We start from the raw sequence: 22936 nt of genomic DNA, 5'->3' as shown, positions 1-22936 counted from the left end.
TGAAACCAGCTCACCCTTTTGATACTTCCCAAAGGTAGATATTTTCCTATTAACAAATATTTAGGTTGTTTCCAGGTTTTGATTGTAACAAACTGTACCATGTTGAACATTCTTTTTAATTGTAGTTCCGAGGATGGAACGCAAGGCCTCCTGCATGCTAGGCAAGAACTCTATCATTGAGCTATGACCTCAGCCTTGTTAAATATTCTTGGACATGTTTCATTTTTGCCTGTGCATATGTGCAAGAGTTCTTCCTCAAAAATAGAATTGGCACTTCATAAGATGCACACATCTTCACATTTACTAGATATGGGCAATTGCTTTTACAAAGTGGTTATTACAATTTACACTCCTATCAGCCATCAGAGTAACTGTTTTCATTGTCCTTGATCTAAGGTTTTGTAATTTTGCCAATTTAATAGTTATAAAAATGCTTCTGTCGGGGCCGGGGCTGTGACTCAGCGGGAGAGTGCTCGCCTAGCATGTGCGAGGCGCTGGGTTCGAGCCTCACCATCACATAAAAATAAATAAAATAAAGGTATTGTTTCCAACTACAACTAAATATATATAAATATTAAAAAATGCTTCCATCATTTTAATTTAGTTTATTTATTTAGTTATTCATTGGAACTAAGGATTGAATCCAGAGGTGCTTTCCCACTGACCTACATTCTCAGCCCTTTTTAACTTATTTATTTTTAGACAGGGCCTCAATAAGTTGCTGAGGCTGGCCATGAACTTGTGATCCTTCTGCTCAGCCTCCTGAGTTGCTGTGATTACACATGTGGGCCACCATACCTGGCCCTAATTTTAGTTTTCTTGATTACATGAAAACTAAATTGCATATTTTCATATTTTTTTGTATTTCTTCTTCTGTGTATAATTTATTAGTATCCTTTGCCAATCTTCCCCTCTGATTATTTTTTCTTCTTCTTGATTTGTAGACTTTTCCAATTCTGTATAAGTCATATAAACATACACATTATGACTTTTCTTTTAATTTGCTTGTAGTGTCTTTCATGCATAGAAATTTTCAATGTCTACACAGCCAAAAGTATTTATCTTTGGCTTTTTGTATATAATTTGTGTCCTGGTCAAAAGGTGTCCTCCACATGTATAAACCTATTAGCCTATATTTTCTTCAGGTGTTATGTTTAGATTACGCTAACCAGGTCCCTTACCAAAATTAAGACTTCACAATGGGGCTGGGGTTGTGGCTCAGTGGTAGAGCATATGCCTTGCACGTGTGAGGCACTGGGTTTCATCTTCAGCACCACATAAAAATAAATAAAGGTATTGTGTCCATCTACATCCAAAAAAATATTTTAAAAAAAGACTTCACAATTAACACAGTGAGTATAATACTATACAAAAAAAAAAAAAAAAAAACCTTAAAATTTGCAGGGGAGGAAAATAAAAGGTATTACCCAAAAATCAGGTCTCTCTTTAAAAGTACTAACCATGTCTGAATATAAAACAACTGTGAGTCAAGTTTTAACTTTGTGTCCCAGAAAAAAGTTACAAATGAATCACACATTGAAGATCAGTATCCTAAGAAGCATGCTTGATATAAATGTGGGAGGCTTCTCTCCTATAATGTTCTTGATCATTACAAGGTTTACTTAATAGTAGTTAAACCTATAAATATAATAACAGAAAAATTTATTAAGCTTAATGTACTTAATAAGATACTAATCTAAGCTTTTTATGAGTATTAATTCATTTACTCCTCACAACAATCCTATGAGTTAGAGATTTCATTTTATCCCCATTTTATAGACAGAAAAAAGGAAGACTTAGAAATTTAATTGAAATTGCTAAGGTCAAAGGGGCAGTAAGCAGCGGAATGCCTTTGGTCTGCACTGCAGACAACTGCCATGCTTGAAGAGAGATGCAGTATGACAGGCATCAAATGGAGTTTTCTTTTCTTTTTTTTTTTTTTTTAAATATTTATTTATTTATTTATTTTAGTTCTCGGCGGACACAACATCTTTGTTTGTATGTGGTGCTGAGGATCGAACCCGGGCCGCACGCATGCCAGGCGAGCGCGCTACAGCTTGAGCCACATCCCCAGCCCTCAAATGGAGTTTTCTAAGAACAAATTTACAAATTAAGGAAAGATCTTTTTACCTTAATACTTAATTATAAAACAGACAAAAGTAATACATTGCATCTGTTTAGCCAAACCATCAGAGTGCTATTAGAGTCAAACTCAAATATTAAAAGACATGCCAGAGGCAAAGAAGTTTACATATGTTAACAATCACCTGTGACACCCCAAAGACAAAAAGTGACTAAAGATCTTTATGTAAAGTACAAGATAAAAACTAAAGTCTAGGGCTGGGGTTGTAGCACAGTGGCAGAGCACTTGCCTAGCATGTATGAGGCAATGGGTTCAATCCTCAGCACCATGTAAAAATAAATAAAATAAAGGTCCATCAACAACTAAAAAAAAAAAAAAAATTAAAAAAACTAAAGTCTACTTTCCCTAACCCAAAGAAGTACTGTACCAGTTAAAGGCTGTGCAAAGCTGAAAGTCCTGACATTCCAACAGTCTCTGGTCATCCCTTAATCCTCCCTTCTCCCCTTCTCCTTCCTAAAACTGGTGATTTTAAAATATTTTTGGAATGTCTATTAAGACTAAGTACATAAATCCTATTGCCTCAGTATTTCCAGCCTAAATCTCACAATACAGAATTAGTAAGTTGGAGTTCTATACTTTCAAGTGCCAGAAACTACAGAATCTCTGCCCCCGCCCCACCTTTTTTTTAAAGAAGGCTTTCAAACTGAAAGCACTCAGTTAGCTGATCATAACAAAATGTACTTCCTGAACCCCAGAGAAATCTAAAGTAGCACTTAAGTTTACCCACAGTTACAATCTAGGGGACACATAAAGAACCCAAGTAATAATTGTCATGACAATAACTCTGCAAAAATAGTTACTCATGGAACAGTGCAGTTATCAAATCAAACCCATAAACATTCACACAACTATTTTCCAGAAAGCACCACAGTTAAAAAAAAAATCTGTAAATTGAAAAACATATGCCACTTACAATGTTATGTCAGGGAAGTAGTGAAATCAAAGTGTGAAAGTTGTTATAGAGTAATAAAAAGTCATACTTTTTAGGAGCAAACTGTACTTACAGATTATAATTAAATTCACAGATTTTCACTAAGTTGATAATATGCCATTTAACTATAATATGCAGATTAATGATACGAATGCAATAAAATTCTAATGCAATTCTTTATTTGGCATTTTAAAATACTTCATAAAAATTAGTTGACATTCACAACAACTGAAATGAGAGTAACAGGATCTCATTTTTTTTTTTCCTAATGACAGATACAGAAGAGTTCTAATTTAAGGGAGCCGAGAACTCATGGGCTTTGAATCCCCAGTCCTCTCTTTTCTGGGTGATAATACCTCTGGATAAAAATGGAGATTGTTTTTCAAATGAGAGTCTCACCTGTCAAATCCCCACTAAAAACTATGTCCACACCCTGCTTAGGGGATATAGCTATAATAATGCTCAATAATCCACTGAGTCTCAATTTTGGTTATGAAAGTAAAGATGCTATTGTAGATATTTATAGATGCCCCAGAGGTCTAGGCCAAAGAGCAAAAAATCATATGGGATGAGTGACTGGAACAGCACAGGCCAGACGGGAAGGCCCCAGTTTAGTTTACACAGAAAACTCATGCCAACATTTAATATATCATTTAAGTTAATGGTGGTAAGTACCCTATAAAGATATACTTTGGATTTATTTTCCCAGAACACTAATTTTTGACTCTTCACTTTTAGAAATACTGTAATGTCCTTTCCTGCCAAGTCCAACTCAAACGTCACCTTCTTCATGAAACTTTTCCAGATTCTCTCCTAGTCAAAGCAATCTTTGCTTTTTCTGAACTCCCAAAACACATATTTTAAATAATTCTGTGGCACTTTCTACCTTGATAAAAGAGTTATTTCTGTTATACGTGTGCTTTCTTCTTTAATGGACACCCTGCTTCTTAGAGATAGACAAGTCACTTATCTTTTATCCCCTTTAACACTCAGAAGCATTCAGTGTCTTCCATATAGTAGTCATTCAAATATTTACTGAATGAATACATAAACTGTATCAACTATTTATAAACTGTGGTGCTATTCTTTATTCAACTCAACCATTTCAGGACTGTGCCTCCCAGGTGGGAAACACTAAGTACCAAAACACATTCTGTTACAATATTAGGGTTCTTACAGGAAGCCACTTTTGTTCTGTTCTCAACCACTCTTTCTCTTGCCTTTTTACTGTTCCTTCTCTCTATTCCAATAAGAAGGCACTTGTTCCTTCTATTGTTACTAAGAGCCTCATTATGTTCAAGGCAAAGTGAAAAAATGCATTCGATGCAATTACCAGTCCTCACAAATTTGGGGGCTACTTGTCATTTCAACATCCAGGACTTGAATAAAAGAAAGTCCAAATTCTTTTCACTCTTAAGAACTATTTTCTTTTTTTTCTTTCTAGACAAAATGGAAGCACACAGCACAGGAAGCAGTCCTCAGTAAGCCACCGTTCATAAACAGCTTTGCTGAAAGCATAACAAAGGTTCTGTTGTGCTCTTGCATGGCAGGGCCAGTAAGCAGCAGGAGCAGATGAACTCTTTAAGAAACAAAGGTTCTGTCTTCATGCAAATGTTTGCATTAATAAAAAATGAAGAAAAAGATATAGAAAATGGAGGCTAGCTGGACATAATAGGTCTCTAAAAGGGAGGTTTTTCCCATTTTCCAGGCGGAGTCAGCAGGTCTTTTAAAAACTTTTGTCATTCTGAACATTTCACAGACATCACAAGAAAGACATGCAAATAACAGAAGCAAATCAAAGGACATCCCGCTGCTATGCTGGCGCCTCCCTCATCCATGCCCGGTTTGTCATTTTCTGTTAACCCTAGTGCTGGCTGATGTTTTGTTGAGGAATGGAGTCCCTAGCCCAAGTGGCAGTACATGTCCAGCCAGCTGGCCCCAGCACTGATAACATTACAATGCAAACCATGTACTACCACTCAGGGACACGTGCTGCCAGGCAACAAGTGCAGTGTGTGATTTTTACACACTCTCGGCTTGCAAATCTGCATGGGAAAGAGCCTCTAAACTAACCACTTAATAAGATGTGGTCTTCTTGAGTGTGAGCATCACTGAGTAGTTCTCTGAAGATGGATTTGCTGAGGACCAGTGCTTCAGAGTCAAATACACAATAAGGGCCTTAAAATAAATACAGAAAAAAAAAAAACAAAAAAAAAAACCTTAAGGGGAAATGTGCTAGATACTATGTGCCACAGTAGTGTACTCTGTCATATTTAATCTTCACAATCACAATTTAAAGTAGACACTCATCAACATTTTATAGTTGAGGAAAATGAGGCTTGGGGGGGGGGCGGGTAGGTAATTTGCCCAAGATCACACAGCTGGTAAGCCAAGACTCCAAACTGTATGGTAGCAAATCTCCCTCCATTCCATCTTTTTCTCATCCCCTATTTCTGATTGAAACTTAGTTTATTCTGAAAACATCACAATGAACATATTCACAGTAGCACCATGAAAGTATCACTCTTCCTCTATTTTTAATCATTTGGAATCTTTATCATTTATTTTTATGAGTAAGTGGCTTTTTTGGTTAGGTTATGATACAAATCTGATTCACCCTGCAGATATTTTCTCACAGAAAAAATGGATACAATTTAATATATTCCATATAATAGAGCATTCAAGAATCTTCTAAACTGGGCGGCGTGGTAACGCATGCCTGTAACCCTAGGGGCTCTGGAAGCAGAGGCAGGAGGATCATGAGCTCAAAACCAGCCTCAGCAATTTATCGAGACACTAAGCCATCAGTGAGACTCTGTCTCCAATAAAATACAAAATAGGGCTAGGGATGTGGCTCAGTGGTCCAGTGCTCCTGAGTTCAATCCCTGGTACCCAACTCCCGCACCCCCCAAAAAAATAATCTCCTAAAACTCATCTACAGTGCCTCTGAAGGTTCACTTCCCAGATGTCAGAAAACAACCCCAGAACCCACATCTATTTTCCTAGGAACACATGGACCATTTTCTTTTTCTTTCTTTTTTTCCTACCATTACCCTTAATGTTGCTCTGCAACAAATATAATGACAACCCACTAAGCTCCCTGACCTGGAAATTCCTTGTCCTCCTCAGTTTCCATTAAACATACTATTCCTCTTCACCAGGATTCAAAATCAATTAAGTCCTACCACAGCCTCTGTGCCATTGGCCTCTGGATTGTACAATAGTCCCCCCTTTCCCTGATTTCAGTTAACTGCACAGGGCTGGATAAGTACAGGGTTTGACAGTCTTCAAGGTTTCAGGCAACCACTGGGGTCTTGGATTGTATTTTCTGCAGATAAGGGGGACTACATTATTTAATTTGAAATGTTACTTCATTACTATTCTCACCACTTCTCCTAAATTACAAAAACAAGAAGTAGAAGGACTTTAAGATCATATTATTCAACTCCTCTCATTTTATGGATAAAGAACTAGAAGTCTACCTTCATTTTTCCCTCTTGATTCAGTGATACAAAGTTCTTAGGCTTACTCAAATGCTAAGCTCTAAACTACAACCAAAATGCTAATTTTTTTTCATACAAAGCAAGCAAAATAAATCATAGCAAAAACTGAATATTTTAAATTCCTCAGAGAACAAAAAAGGCAAGGAAAAAGGAATTAAAGATAATTATAGATAAGAGGATTTGAATTAAACCAAAGTAGCCCTTATATATTTACAGGATTTTTCTTTCCTTTTTTCCTTTACTTAGTATTATGTTTTTTAAAACTTTAAAGAAGTACCCTATTTTGAGATAGTAAATATTTCTTCATATAAATGTTGCTAAATTTAAAAATGTTTCCAGAATTTTAAGCTTTCCCCTAAAAACTCTTTTAACTTTTTAGTTTTATCAAATCACCCTACTATCTCTCTATGGACGTAAATATTCTCTTTGATTCCATCTCTATTTTATCCAATCTCCTGGTAGATACAAGTTGCAGTATATTTAAAAAGAGAGACTGGGCTAGGATTGTGGCTCAGCGGTAGAGCACCCTCCTAGCATAGGCGGGACCTGGGTTTGACCCTCAGCACCACATAAAAATAAAGGCATTGTGTTGTGTCCATCTACACCAAAAAATAAATATAAAAAAAAAAAGAGAGACTACTAGAGTTGGCAAAGAACAGCCTGCGCCACAGCATAATATAATATATGGATGCTTTCTGTATCAAGTACTCTCTCCTTTATCCCATGGGCATAAAGATCATCTTTCTTAGCTTCCCTTGCAGCTAGGCTTCACTCATGTGACCAAGTTATAAAATGTAGGCAAAATATTTTGTGGGTTTTCTAGAAGGCACTTAAATGGAACTGATTCTGCTGAGAGGTTATTTACCTTAAGCGACAGAAGGGACTCCTTCAGTTCTCATGAATCAAGAGGAAAAGAGCAGAATTCCTGGTTAGGATGTTGGCACAGGAAAAGTGAAGCTGGAGGCCCAGACAGCACCTTGGAGTTCACCACACCAGCTGTGGCCTGTCTGTCTTCAGCCATTTTTTCCACAAAAGAGAAATAATGTTCTCTCTTGGCTAAACCATATTGTTTGAGATTTCTCTCTTAAATGCAGGCAAGCTTAAAATTAAAATAAAGCATCTATATATTTTCCAGATAGTATAAAAGAAGGGATCAACCCAGGCATGGTGGTGTATGCCTATAATCCCATTGGCTAAGGAGGCTGATGCAGGAGGATCAAAAGTTCAGACTCTGCAAAGGCGAGGCGCTAAGCAACTCAATGAGACCCTGTCTCTAAAATACAAAATAGGGCTGAGGATGTGGCTCAGTGGTTGACTGCTCCAGAGTTCAATCCCGTACCAAGAAAAAAAAAGGGGGGGGGGGATGAAACTAACATGGCTGGCAAGTGTTGGCTCTGACAGCTCATGGAACACTCATGATTCCAGGGGAATGGGCCAGAGCACTTCCAGATACCGTCCTGAAGAAGTACACTACCATCTTCAACATTTGTTGCATCCTGAACAGGGGATTGATTCTCATAACTTGAACAATAACACTTGTATTTCTCCTGAAAGCCTGCTAAATATGTTCACATTCATTATCTCACTGAATTTATAATCAACCTAGGAGGCAAATAATGCTGGGAATAGAAATAGGGAAGACCAAAGAAACTTTCTTTTAATTCCATTTTCTTGAGATTACACAATCATGAAGCTGGGTAGCAATTTAATTTAATACTTTTTTACAATTAGAAGATCATTATTATTATTGCATTTTAAAACATCACTTAAATACAGTTTTTTTTTCTGGATTAATTTTGGGTTTTTTGATTGGGGTTTTGTTTGGGTTTGCAGCTCTGGGAATCAAATACAGAGCCTCATGAATACTAGGCAAGAGTTACCACTGAGTGACATCCCTGGCCCATTACTTACAATGATGTAGCTATAAATATCTTTGCACAAACCATTTCTTTTCTCTTTTCAGTTACTTTCTTATTTATATTCCCAGAAATAGGGCTCTAGATAAAAAGACATGCTCATTTTTATGGTTCTGGTTACATTCTAGAAAGTCTACACCAAATGACATCACCTCCAAGAAATCTTTGGAGATATCCCCATATAAAGCTATTTGCTTTAACCAACTCAAAATATCATAATTTGCAATGCTTTAATTATAAGTAAGTCTGAACATTTAATTAGGTTTACCTTTCCCCCATATAGACTTTAAAACATTTAATTTGTAAAAGCAATATATGAATGTATAGGACAATACAAAAAAGACATGAAGTAAAAAAAAAAAAAAAAAAAAGATAGTAAGTTCCCTCTAAATCCAATTCCCCAGGCTATTCAATATAAATGGTTTTCATCTTCTAAAGCTAATTCTAGATGTGATCACACATACATTGCCAATGTTCATTAACTTGTGTTTTTTTTTTTAATAATGACATTGTACATGGAACTTATTTTTTTATTTAATACTTCTTGAACATCTTTCCATAATAACAGTTTTTGATTTTTTTCCCCTCAGGACTGGGGATTGAACCCAGGGGCACTCTACCACTGAGATAATTCCCAACACTTTTTTATTTTTAACATAGGATCTCACTAAATTGCTAAGGCTAGCCTCAAACTTACTATCACAGTTATAGGTAAACAAAATAGTCCATACCAAGGCCCAGAGACAAGAGAAAGCACTGTAAGTTCTGAAATTACAGGCTGTTCAGCACAGCTGGAAAAAAACACATTGAAGACAGAACACTGCTAGATGGAGCAAAGAAAATAACTCTGCCATATGGCAAGTTTCGTATGCCATGCCATGATAATTTGAAGTACTATTGAAAAATTTAAACCAAACGTAATTTAGGTTTTAAAAAGATCACTCTGATAGAAATAAGAAAAAGAATGGCAATGGGACTGACAGAAAACTGCTGAATCATCCAATAAACTTATATTTTCCCTAAGGAATCCACAAAGAAACTACCAGAATGACTTTGGATTAGGTAGAGGGGAGTGAAAGGAGCAGAGCAGGTATGGGAGTAGGAAGGACAGTAAAATGAATCGGTGCATAGGTGATTACAGGACTGGTGTAAATCTACATCATGTACTCCATCTATGTATGATGTGTCAAAATGCATTCTACTCTATCTATGTATAATGGTCAAAATGCTTTCTACTCCCATGTATAATTAATTAGAACAAATAATAAAAAATGAACCTAAAAAAAAACTACCAGCAAAGTTGTAGGATACAAGCTCACTATACAAAATTCATTTTATTTCTACAGGTGAGAGCAATCAACTGTCCAAAAGTGGTATCCAGAATGGGCTGTCATATATTGTACTGCAATAAATTACTCACATTTATAGTGATGCTATTGCAAAGAAACCTACTACAATGCCAGCTGTATGTTAAGTATAGCATATATAATTACAGTATATAATCCTTGATGATAATAAATAACTATGTTACTGATTTATGTACTTACTATACTCTACTTTTTATCTTTTCTTTTTTCTTTTTTTTTTCCTTGCACTGCTAGGATTCCAACCTAGGGCTTCATCCATTCTAGGTAATTGTTCTACCACTGAGCTACATCCCCAGCCATATATATATTTTTTTTTAACTGTACTTTTATATTCCTTCAACTTGTTAAAAAAAAAATTTACCTTAGGCTGGGACTGTGGCTCAGCGGTAGAGCGCTTGCCTAGCATGTGCGGGGCCCTGGGTTCGATCCTCAGCACCACATAAAAATAAATAAAATAAGGGTATTGTGTCCAACTTCGAATTTAAAAAAATAAATATTTTTTTTTAAATTTACCTAATATGTCTCTTGACTGCATCAAGAGGCCAAGTCCAGTGACTGACCTATTCATTTACATTTGTATAAGTACACTCTATGACTTACACAAACCTTTGCACAATAAAATTACCTGATGCATTTTGAGAACTCATCTCCATCATCTAGCAACTCAAGACTGTATATTGAAGCCTATATGTATTCCTATAGGGTTCTCTTTCTCTGAAGAACCCTAATATAATAGATATTTTAATAGTCAATAGATTTTTAAAATATTCTTTTATAAAATATTTTTTAGTTTTAGGTTGATAAGTATCTTTATTTTATATTTATGTGGTGCTGAGGATCAAACCCAAGGCCTATGCATACCAGGCAAGCACTCTACCACTGAGCCACAACCCCAACCCCTTAAAAATATTCTTATTGGAAGACTAGGAAGAAGGAAAGTTAAGAGAAAGGTTAAAGCTATTCACAGAATATAAAACAACAAAAGGTAGAAAAGAAGGGCAAAAGAAAATTCAAGCATGAATCCATAAAGTGAAATATTTAAGTAAAAACAGTTTCAGAGATAAAGCAGAGAAAGCAGAGAAAAGACAATACCAAACAAGATTCACAAAAACTTTTCAGGCCCAAAAAATAAGAATTTCCACATTAAAAGGGTCTCAGACAGTGAACTGAAAGAAGATCCACACCAATTTATATCTACATAAAATATCACAAGTCAGAAAGGCATTCAATCTCTCAAGAGCAACATGGAAAGTTAAGACAGTGGAGAAATGCCTTAAAAATTGCAAGAAAATTATCTCCAACATAGAATTTTATAACTACCTAAACTACCATTCAAATGTGTATAAAAATATTTTCAGAGACACAATATTCCTCAAAATTTTACTTTGCATGCACCCTTTCTCAGAGAGCTACTGGAGGATGCTATTTTACAAAAAGATATATACACGGAGGTAAACACCGGCTTTGGGAAATATGGAATGTAACTTGAGAAAGACAAGTTATAAGTAGGATAAAGAATTCAGAGAATAACCACACCAGATTAGAGCAAGAGGACCAAGTAGGTAAAGAAGTAAATATATATATATAACTACCTAAACTACCATTCAAAGGGTGTATAAAAATATTTTATATTTATATATATATATATATATATATATATTAAATATATATATATATTTCTGTATCTAAAAGAAAAGAAATTGAAGCTAATGATACAGGACACCTGATATTTTCATAGGAACTGAGAGAAAGACTGACTGATAGCTGGAAAGTTTAGAGATGAATGAAAGACAAGTTCAGAGAAAAACTGCACAAAAGACAGGCAATCATTAATTCCAGGAAGAAGAAAACTATGTAAAAAGGAGGAATATTATCATAGTATATTACATTATATATATATAAATACAATAAACACTTGATTGGTTTAACCAAAAATTATAATTTTATTGGAAAACTAGGAGGAAGGGAAGTTGAAGGATATAAAAGGACTAAATCCTCCTCTTCCATAAAGTCATTAGATAATATCTAAAACTGAAAAATCAAGAAGCAGTTTAAGCATGTTATTTTAAAATATGCAGCAAAAAATATTTTTAAACAGTAAAAAAACCTTAAAATGGTCTCATCTGAGGAGTGGAACTTATTGATGAGAAGGCTGTGGGGCAAGCTATTTTTGTTATAACTGTTGTAGATCTATTTGACTTAAAATTTGGTAGCTAGGAAAAATAAACATCAAATTAAAAAACAACAACAACAACAATTCTCTGGACTTTCTTCTATAGCAGAAATGGAATTTTGTGCTATTTGGATCTTTCCTCCCTTTACCTATTATTTGTGACATCTTATTTTCCTAAAAGTTTGTTAATTGTGTCATCTCATTATTACTTTACAATATTTTTGTACTTTTTCTTCTACCAATTTACATAGTCAGCTTTGTTCCTACTAATGTCCTTAGTTACTTCTTTTTTTCAACCTTACTTCACGTACTTTAATGTTCTCAGAATTCTTATGCTTGTTCTTGGTCAAGCCTTCTTTCTTCTTTCCCCAGTAACTAATAAAAACTTTCTTTGTTGTCCTTTTACTTCTGCTTCCCTAACTCAAAGGAGATAATCTTCATTCTAACTTCAAAGACAAAGAAGAGGTCATTAGAGAAAGATAATCAACTCCTAGACACATTTCTAAGTTTAAATATGTCTTTCACCATCTTTACTATAGTCTACCACTATTGTTCTTATAAAGCCATTCTATGACCATCTTAGAATCTGATTTCTCACTTGGGAATTCCTCCTACTGAGAAAAAAATGTTTCAAAAACAGTAAAGCCTTTGTCAATAGTAAATGTAACAATGAAAGTGATATTGTGTTAAATAGATACATAACTGAACATACTTTAAGGCTGATATATTTTTGTTAGAGCTCAGATAGTTCAAAGATCTCTTTGTAGGACCTGATTCTCACCTCCAAAACAGGCTTGCACAGCTACAATTTTTGTTTGTTTATTTGTTTGTTTCTTTGTTTTTGGTATCAGGGATTGAACCAGGGGTGCTTAAACAAACCACACACGTCCCCAGCACACCCCCCCCCTTTTTTTTTTGAGTTAAGGTATTGCAAAGTTGCTTAGGGCCTCACTAAATTGCTGAGGCTGGCTTAAAACTTGTGATCCTCCTGACTCAGCCTCCAGAGCTGCTAGAATTAAAGGAGTGGGCCACCCCACTCAGTATACCTCTACCTTTGACCACAGAATTCTTCCACTTCTTCTGAAAATGTGTCCACAGTTGTTACTCATTCTTTTCTTCTTTTGGATCTTCCCTGTCTCCCTACACATATACGATCTCCTTTCCTTCAACATATTCAAGTCTCTCCCATCTAAAAACTAAAAAAATAAAACTCTCTCTCCCTTCTCTTGCTATCTCCTCTCCTCAAAATTAGCCAAACTTCTTGGAATGAATCTAGCCTAGCTTCCAGGCAAATCAGGCATCCTGCATAGAAATCTCTCCTCAGCACTTTACCTGCAACCTCCTATAGCTCTTACCTTCTTCAACCTCTCTGAGAGGGCAGATCCTACTGAACATTCCCTCCATCTTGAAATTCCCCTTCCCTGGTTTCTGTGGCACTGTTCTTTCCTGATTCTCATCTATCTCTTAGCAGTCAATCTCAGTCTAGGAAGAAAAATATATTTATTTCCTGTAAAATTATTTGGTGACAAGACTTAGGTTTTTATGATAAGTCTATACCCTGAAAAGAATGGAAAAAATAAAACAGAAGCAACCAAGCTCAGTGGTGGTAGGAGGTAGAAATATGGAGAATAGGACATGGGATAAAATATCTTTCCACTTCAAGAGGTAGAGGTAGAAGAGAAAAAGCCAAATACCCACCGATACATCTGTGCTTTGCTTTAGAATAAGGACAAGCAGCTACCAATAACATTTCTTGAGTAGGAGAGACATCTCCACTGCATATACCAGGTATGGTAGATTGTAACTCCCAAAATCTGTGCTCCCATTCTTCTTACACACAATTGTCTAATTGGACTTCAATTCCCAGACTCCTCTGCAGTTAGCAGGGGCCTTATACTGACTTCTCACCTATAAAATGTGAGCACAAGTGATATTTACAACTTTTGTTTCACTTGCTTAAGGGTCCTTGCCTTGGACTCACACATTCCTCTTTTCATGGGAAAACAAAACAAAACAAAAAAACCTCTTTTCATTTTTTTTCCAAGTGGTTATAATTGAGCCATCCTTGGAAACCACATATTTTATTTTATTATTATTATTTTTATTTGTTTTTTAGATATACATGACAATAGAATGCATTTTGGCAGATTATACACACATGGAGTATAACTTATCTAACTCGGATCCTATTCTTGTGGTTGTACATGATGCAGAAACCATATATTTTAAATGGCTTGCCCAACTAGCCTGAAATCCTGTGACTGCCTATGATAGATCTTGGCTTGGCTTGCACATCCTGGATTTAGGTTAAGTAAAAGAACAATAAAGCTCTTTCTTTGTAAGCTACTGTACCAGGGTGGATGGACCAGGATGAAGTAAAGATGGATCTTTTTTATAACAGCAGCTTGACCCTCACCCTAACTAATCCCCTAAGAGATAAACCGCACAAAACTATGTGAGGTGCCAAAGTTTAGGAGACCTCAGTGGCTCACAAACCTAGTACAAAATGTAAGTCTGGAGGGAGAGGCATTATGAGTATGGAGGGGGGGTCTTATCATTAATAACTACAAAGTCATCAGACACTGTGGCACACGCTTGTAATCCCAGCTACTTGGGAGACTGAGGCAGGAGGATCACGAGTTTGATGTCAATCTGGGCAATTTAGCAACACCCTGTCTCAAAATAAAATATAAAAAGGATTGGGGTTGAGTTCAGAAGTAGAACACTTAATCCAAGGTGATTCTCTCCATGGGGCCAACTAGTGCCTCTCTCAGGAAAGTAGCAACTTGGAAGAAAACTTGTCATGCCTAAGGTCTTTGGGAAACAGAGGATACTTGATTTCTTTTGCCTTCCTTTGGCTGCCTACATGCATATTTACATCCCTCTGGATGGATCGAGTCACAGTATTCTCAATTCACAGGCTAAATTTGCCATCTTTCTTTCTTTTTTTTTCCATCTTTCATGACATAGGCCAGAGGCATTGATGTGCAGCAAGTTTCTTTAGTCATCAACTATGACTTTCCCACCAACAAGGAAAACTACATCCACAGAATTGGTGGAGGTAGGTGTTTTGGCCGAAAGGGTGTGGCTATTTACATGGTAAAAGAGGAAGACAAGATGACTCTGGATACTGAGACCTTCTACAACACCTCCATGAAGAGATGCCCCTCAATGTTGCTGACCTCATCTGAGAGGGGCTGTCCTGCTACCTACCTCCAGCCAGGGCTCAATCCTGGGGGATAAGGAGCAGCTGGAAGGGGGAGGGAAGGGAGCCAGTGGATGGACATCTTGTTATTTTATTTTCTTTTTCTTTGAATAAATGCCACTTTTTGAGAGAAGAAGAAGAAGAAGAGGAGGAGGAGGAGGAGGAGGAGGAGGAGGAGGAGGAGGAGGAGGAGAAGTAGTAGTAGTAGTAGTAGTAGTGGTAGTAGTGGTAGTAGTAGTAGTAGAGCACTTACCTAGAGTGTGCCAGGCCCTAGGTTCAATCCCCAGCACTAAAACAAACCAAAACTATGAGGTGGAATTTAACTAAAACTGATTGGCCCTTAAACCATTAAATTTGGAATCATAAAAATTAGAATCAAATCTTACCTCCACCAATTGCTATCTGCATACAAGTAGAAAAATTTACTTAAGTTTTTTGAGTCCTCTTTCCTCCTATGCATAATAAAAATAACATGTTCTCTCATGGGTAAATGTCATAACATATCTATGCACAGTATAATAAACTGTGTCTAAAATACCAACACTGCATGATGGTGAAAATGTTTAATTATGCATTTATATAATTAGTTATATATAATATATAATATATAATATATAATATATAATATATATATCCAAAGAATCTAAGGAACCTATAATATGTTCTGTGGAAATTGTTGTTAAATTTAAGCTCTGATACACTTAAATCCTCATTGAACTTAAAAGGATCCTTAGAAATAACAGGACCTGGGGCTGGGGTTGTAGCTCAGTGGCAGAGCGCTCACCTCACACGTGCGAGGCACTTTGTTTGATCCTCAGCACCACATAAAAATAAATAAAATAAAGGTAGTCTGTCCAATTCTAACTAAAAATTTTTGAAAATATTAAAAAAAAGAAATAACAGGAACTGAAAGAAAGCAAAGCAGCTAAAAACACTGGCTATAGATAACTTAATTCAAACTTCAGCTCCACACATATTAGCTCAGCAGCCATGGGCAAATTACATAACCTAAATCTTGCTTTCCTCAAGGAAAAGTAGGATCAGTCTGGTGCCTCCTCACAGATCTGTTGTGAGGACTGAATGAGACTGCTGTCTGCTTCTATCCTCTTGGATAAGAGAATGACTCAAGCTGGCACACTAAGAACATCTAGTTGAACCCATATTCCATTTAAGACAGTATTGGAGCAGCTGTGCTACTTAGAAATTGAGATATTATCTGTGTGCATATGTGTTTTGGGGGGGTTGTCTGTTTTTTGGGTGCTAGGGATAATCCATGCCTAATTAAGAGACAGGTCCCTGCCTGAGGATTTAGAATCTAAATGAAATAGCCTTTCCCTTTTTTGTGTCACTTAGTAGAAAACAAAATTTGAGAAATGAAGTTACCTAAATGCTATTAACCTTAGAAACAAAAGATGAAATTCTGAACTTGTAAAATTACCTAAGGAGTCTTCTCAAGCTTTTCTACCTAAAATCTTGTGAAAATATCAACAAAAATGGACAAAGAGATGTCAGTGATAATTCTGTCATTTAAAAATACAAATTGTGGGGCTGAGGTTGTGGCTCAGTGGTAGAGCACTTGCCTAGCACATGTGAGGCACTGGGTTTGATCCTCAGCACCACATAAAAATGAATAAATAAAACAAAGGTATACATACATGGAGTAAACTTATTTAAAAAAATTCAAACTGTGCTGGGTGCAGTGGTGCATGCCTGTAATCCCAGAAACTAAGGAGGCTGAGGAAGGAGGATGGCAAGTTTGAGGCCAGCCTCAGTAATTTAGCAAGGACCTGTCTCAAAGTAAAAAATTAAAAAGGGGTTGGGGAGTAGTTCGGTGGTAGAGCAACCCTGGGTTCAATCCCTAGTAGTGCATGTACCCCTCCCACACACACACACACACAGGGACTCCTTCCACCTTTGCTCTTTCAGTAAATGTGTGTGTGTTTGTGTATTTGTGTGTGTGTGTGTGTGTGTGTGTGTAGTTTACTGGTATCCCTTCTTCTCTGACAATAATAGCCAGAGTTGTTTTTACTACTTGGATTCCTTTGAAAACTTTCCAGTTGGGGAGCCTGATGTCAATAATAGTTATTTTCTCTTACCAAACTAGGAAAGATAAGAAAAAGTTCACAAGGTGAGACAAATCAACTACTTCTTTTCCTTGTAAGTTTGTTTCTGCTTTAGAAATATGAGATCAAAAATAAATATTTACTGAAAGAGCAAAGGTTGAAATAGTCCCTACTCCAGACATGGCAACAAAGATTAGCAAGACTCCAGAAGCTATTTATAGGCATAACCTTGAAGAGAAAAAAAGCCATGGCAATTCTCCCTGAAGATTTAATCTATTTTCTTCACCTATGTATTCCCCATCCTCTACCATGACAGCCCTTGAAGACAAGCCAAAAGACCGCACATGTGAGACTTTATAGGGTAATCATTTGTCTAAATGGCAGGTTTGATCGTTTATAGACTATCAAGAAAGATAATCAATTATAGGTCTCATTAAATAGTTTACTTTCAAGATACTTGACATATATTAATTAATTCATCTTCTCAACCCTCTGTGAGGTAGCTTTTATCAACTCCACTTGTTGGGGAAATTTGATCAAGGAGAATAATGATAATATTTTCTATTACAAAACACCTTTCCTGTAAAGAACTGCACGTTTATCTTCTCAATTGTCTCACATTCCTCTGAGGTAGGTGGCAATATTTCCCTTTCCATTTTTCTAGGCGAAATGCTATGACACAAGGAGCTTAATAACTTACTCACATGGTAACCCTCAACTTTGTCCATTACTAGAACATACTGCTGGGACTAACACTAGACGGCAGACGCAAGCCTGAACCGCATGTAACTCTAGAGTACTGAGTTTCCAGGTTTCTCCACAGCCATCTTTCAGCGCATCACATTCCAAAAAGGACTGGGGTCTCTCAGGTTGTTTAAGCTCCTGTGTTTATAAAGCATAGTGTTATCACTTCTCTAAATTGGACTCTTTCAGTTTTGTCTAGATGCCCAAAAGCTAGGTTATTTTTTGTTTACTGTCTGTGCATTAGCATCGTAAATGATGTCATCAGGAATATACAAAACTCTGAGACCATGCTGCAGGGCCCAAACAAGCAACTCACTTAGGGAGAGGGCATTTCTTCTTTCCTTTTTATTTTTTGTGTTTTTTAAGTAGCTAACACACAAAAAGATGACTCATTAAGCCCAAAGGAGGTGACTATGCTTCTTGTGTAGCTTCCACAAAGGGACCTGAGTGGCAGCATAAGGCCTCCTCTTCTGTGCATTTTCCTTCAGGCAGAATGTGCATTTGTGTGGCTACGTACACAATTATAATCTCCCTTGAAAGGCAATTCCTTCCATATGACAGGCTGAACAGTGGCCTGAGTGCTAGCCTCATGTGGCCCATGCAGTTAACATGCTGAAATACCAGACACATTTAATCTCTCCTTTTTGAAAAACTAAGATGGGACACAAGAAGCAAGCTGGAAAGAGCTCCACATGGAGAGAAAGGAGGCCGGCCCAAGTGCCCACACTCACTTTCTCATGGGCTGAATTTCTTTGTGTGTTGCCTCCTTCTGTGTCAATTTGCAGCACTTTGGGGCATGAGAACCATGGAGCCGAGTGGTTCTGGCAGCCTCTTCATTTGACAAGTAAAGCCAAAGACATGTGGCCTTTGGTACATTTCACATTCAAAGTGTTATTGTTTCAAACATGCCTATTTAAAATATATAATTTTCCCATTTAGAGCACGTCGTATGTAAGTTGGCCACAGGAGGAGTTCTGCCACATGATTTTTTTTTTTTTAAAGGCAATGGGCCCTAATGCGACCTATCCCTGCCAGATACCTGTTTACTGGAGGCCAAGGGGGTTATCCCAGGTGAGAGAAGTATGAATTTAGCAAATACCTGATATGAAGTCCTGGGGCACAAGCAGATTTCTGTCTGAGATTACAGAAACTGAATCTTGTGTTTTATCACAATTACCTGTAATCTCAGGGCCAGATAATAGTATTAGCAAGACCTTGAGCTACACAATAGGACAGCTGGAAAAAAAGCTCTTACTCTCTCCAAAGAACAGTGCTTTTAAAAGCTAATTCAATGAAGAAAAAGAAAGGGCTCTGAAAGTGCCTTTTCATACAATATTTACTTTTACTGGGTTCCTGCTAATCAAACAAAACTTAGTCAAAAGCTTTTATGAAAAATACATTTGATGATTTCAGCAGTAATTGCTTTGTTTAATGAAAGGTGCTTAAGAAAAAACATAGCTAATGGGATCAGTAATTTGGTAAGTTCAGATGTGTTTGGGAAAATCCCTCCTCTCTTTGATAAATCATTAAAATTCTGCTCAGATAAATGTGTTTTGACTTGAAATTCCAATCATAGAATGAGCTATTTCCTAAGGCTGCTAGGGAAGTGGTACAAGGGTGATACCAGCACAGAAGAGGTCCTGGGGATTAGTTTACAAGGGTAATTCCACTCTTAATCAAAGCATACCACTCTGCCCAAAGGACAGGATCTCACAGAGACACCCCAAAATTGCATAAAATTTCCTTCCTTCTTAAAATACCAGTTTTTGAAAAATGGATTAAATCTTACTCTTGTTCTACCAAAAGGTAAAAACTATGGTATCACCAAGAAATTAACCTTAGGTACAGAGTTTAAATCCAAAAGGATCCAGGGCAGATTTGGATCAGTCGTCCATTTTTTTCAACCATGAAAGTGGAGAAAAAACATAGTGTCTCTCACATGGTAGGAATTCAAGAACTATTTGTTACACTGGATTCTTTCCCTCCATTTATTTTAAAATTTATTCTGCTATTTAAAACAGACCATTCATTCAACACTTGGACCAACACTGTGCTAGATTTTAGAGATACTGGGAGAAAAAGCCTGCCCTCATGGCTGACATACTAAGAAGAAATAGACAATAACCAAGTAGCCAAGTAGAAAAACAAGGTAACTGTGGTACGTGGCTGCAGCTACAGACAGGATGATGAACTGGAGGGTCTCACACAGCATGTCTCTTCTGCTCTGCAATTATTACTTTCTTTAAACTTCAATTACTTACTCAGCCTCCTAGAGTCATTCACGAAGCAAATATTGTATTTGTGCAAAAAACAATGATCCCAATGTTCAGACAATATTTGAAGGAAAGATTATTTGCATGTTTAAATGATAAGCAAGGTCGAAAATTTAAAGAGCTACTTTTGGAATAACACAGAAATCACCATGCAATTTATTCTGGAGAAATGGGAGTGGCCAAGAGTCAGGAACTCATTTGTTCTCCCCGCACCCCAACAAAAAGCTTGAAGAGCCTACAGAGTCCTTGGAAAGGTGAAATAAAGAGAAGTCTAAGCTGAACTTTCAGAACAACTCCCAAAGGGCACACTCCAGCACTGGACCACCAGGGGAACTGCTGCCCCTACCATGACAGAGAAGTTGCTGACCAAACTGGGAAAGAGCCAAGAGAGCTGCTGGCTCCAGAGCCATACAGCCCACACACTCCATATTGGCATCTCTGTGTATGGCCGTTTAAGAATATGTCTTGTCTCCCACGTATGGCATGTTTCTCATGGTAAAAGGCACTTTACATTCAGGCCTTGCTTTATATAGAGGGAAGGAAAGGAAAGGAAAATAAGGAGGAGGGAAGAAGAAAGAGATGGTTCTGTGAACAAGTTCATAACTATTTTAAAGTGATTAGTTTCACATATCATAAATCCAGTTTCCAAAGATTTTGGAAGTTATATTTATATTTATATTTTAGGGGCTGGGTTGTGGCTCAGCGGCAGATAGCTCGCCTAGCACGTGTGAGGCCCTGGGTTTGATCCTCAGCACCACATAAATAAAATAAAGATATTGTGTCCAACTACAACTAAAAAATAAATATTTTTTAATCTATATTTTATCTCATTTCCTTCTGCAACAACCCCAACACTTTTAGGTCCTTTGAAGATTTCTGCTAATTTACTGCTTATTAATTAGCAATGTTTCCTAGGACACAATTGGGTTTGGAAAGTTCACTAATGATATTAAAACAAAAATAAGTTTATAGGGATCCATCCAAAAGCAAAAAATTAAAGTTATGTCTAGCAGTCAGACTAGTAAATTTCATGTGTCATCATATCAACAAAGAAAAAAATAAGAGTAGCAACACTTAAAAGAGTCATCCATCTGGAAAGAGTTCCATGTCAGAACTTTTGCCAAGACTTAAAGAAACTATCATGGCTGGCAGGGACTATACCAGTGACTGCTAGATGTGCTTAGTCCAGGTACTCTGAGAGCAGACATCAAAACAGGATCAGACACGCAAAAGACGTACTGGGGGAAAGGCCCTTGACAGAAAATGAGAAAAGAGCCGAGGAGCCTGGAAAAGCTAAAAGACACACGCAGGTCTGACCCTAGGTAAAGAAGAAAGAAGGGCGGAGGGTCTTGGCAGTGCAGTGGGAAGGAGTCTTCAATGAAGTCAAAGTTGGCCACTGGAGGAGCCACACATCTTCCAGAAGTGGTTCTGTCCTGTCTAATCATTGACTGGAAATAGCCTGTGGGAAGTATGACCTCGGTGTGAACAAGTGTTAGAGCTGGGGTTGAGTCAATTTCTCTCTTCTCCTTGTAGTAAGAAACCTAAGAGGCATATTTTTGTGGTGACCACAGATATATAACATTTTTATAAAATCATACTAATAGTAATAGCAGTTAATATTTATTGAGCACCTACACAGGTGCTCTAAAAGGATGATATTTTACTCTTTGTGTACTTTCTTTTTATAATGTAGATACAACATGGCAGCTGGGTTGTGTACTAAATATTCATATGCATGAGTTAAGTTCTACTATTATCCACATTTTGCAGATGTGGAAGCCAAGGCACAGAGAGGTTAAGTAACTTCTTCAAGGTCACACAGCTATCTAAAGTACACAAATTATTGTCAATATAATTATTTCAGAGGTTTAGAAGTTATCTTTCTTACTGTCTGCCTGAGAGACAAGTCCAGTGACAAGAGTGAATTGGAATTTTAATATTCCCTAATCCATCCTGATTCCTAGTTTGCCCCCTCATGGCAGAAATGTTAAGTGAAGCCCTTTGGAGTCAACTGAACTTAATCCAGGATCCAGGTATAGGTTAATATAACAGTTCAACGCCCCATTTTTTGAAGGTGCTCAAAGTATTTATAGCACAGAGTTTAATCATGAACTTGAATCAGACTTCTGGATTACAATTCTGTTTCTATCCCTTACTACCTAGCTATTTATTATCTTAGTGCTGTAGTATCTTCATCTGTAAAATGGCAACAACAAATGAAACTATCTTCATTTGTATAAATATATATAGCACTGAAGATGGTACCTGGTGTAAGTTGTTGCTGTTAGCTACTCACATTTGGGTACCCTAAGGCCAGATTATTCATGTTCCATTTAGCATATATGTATGAAGTATTTATATTGTGAAAGAACAGTATAAAATGATGAATAAGCCATTCTTCATTTAGGAAACTTATTTGAAACTAGTGAACTATTCAAGAGTTCCATCCTTAACAGAAAAAGAAAGACCATCATCCTTTAGGCCAATAGTTGATTTTATTTGTTTGTTTTTATCTTTTTGGTGGCAATGAAAAAGCACAGGCTATGGAATCTGACAAACCTAGGTTTGAATCCCTGCTTTACAATCTGACATTGCTTATGTGACCACGTGCAAATGAA

The 22936-nt window shown here is 36.8% G+C and overlaps 1 protein-coding gene and 1 non-coding gene across 2 annotated transcripts in view; one reads left to right on the top strand and one right to left on the bottom strand.

The window, feature by feature from the left end:
* Window positions 1–22936, bottom strand: part of Cstpp1 (centriolar satellite-associated tubulin polyglutamylase complex regulator 1) — a 173496-nt gene that overhangs the window by 145957 nt on the left and 4603 nt on the right. The window lies entirely within an intron of this gene.
* Window positions 14763–14903, top strand: LOC125612176. Its single transcript, XR_007342517.1, has one exon. It is a non-coding gene; the product is annotated as a small nucleolar RNA SNORA67 (small nucleolar RNA).

This window comes from Marmota marmota, unplaced genomic scaffold (assembly GCF_001458135.2).
Source record: "Marmota marmota marmota unplaced genomic scaffold, marMar, whole genome shotgun sequence".
NCBI lineage: Eukaryota > Metazoa > Chordata > Mammalia > Rodentia > Sciuridae > Marmota > Marmota marmota.
This window is presented reverse-complemented; position numbering and strand designations above follow the sequence as displayed.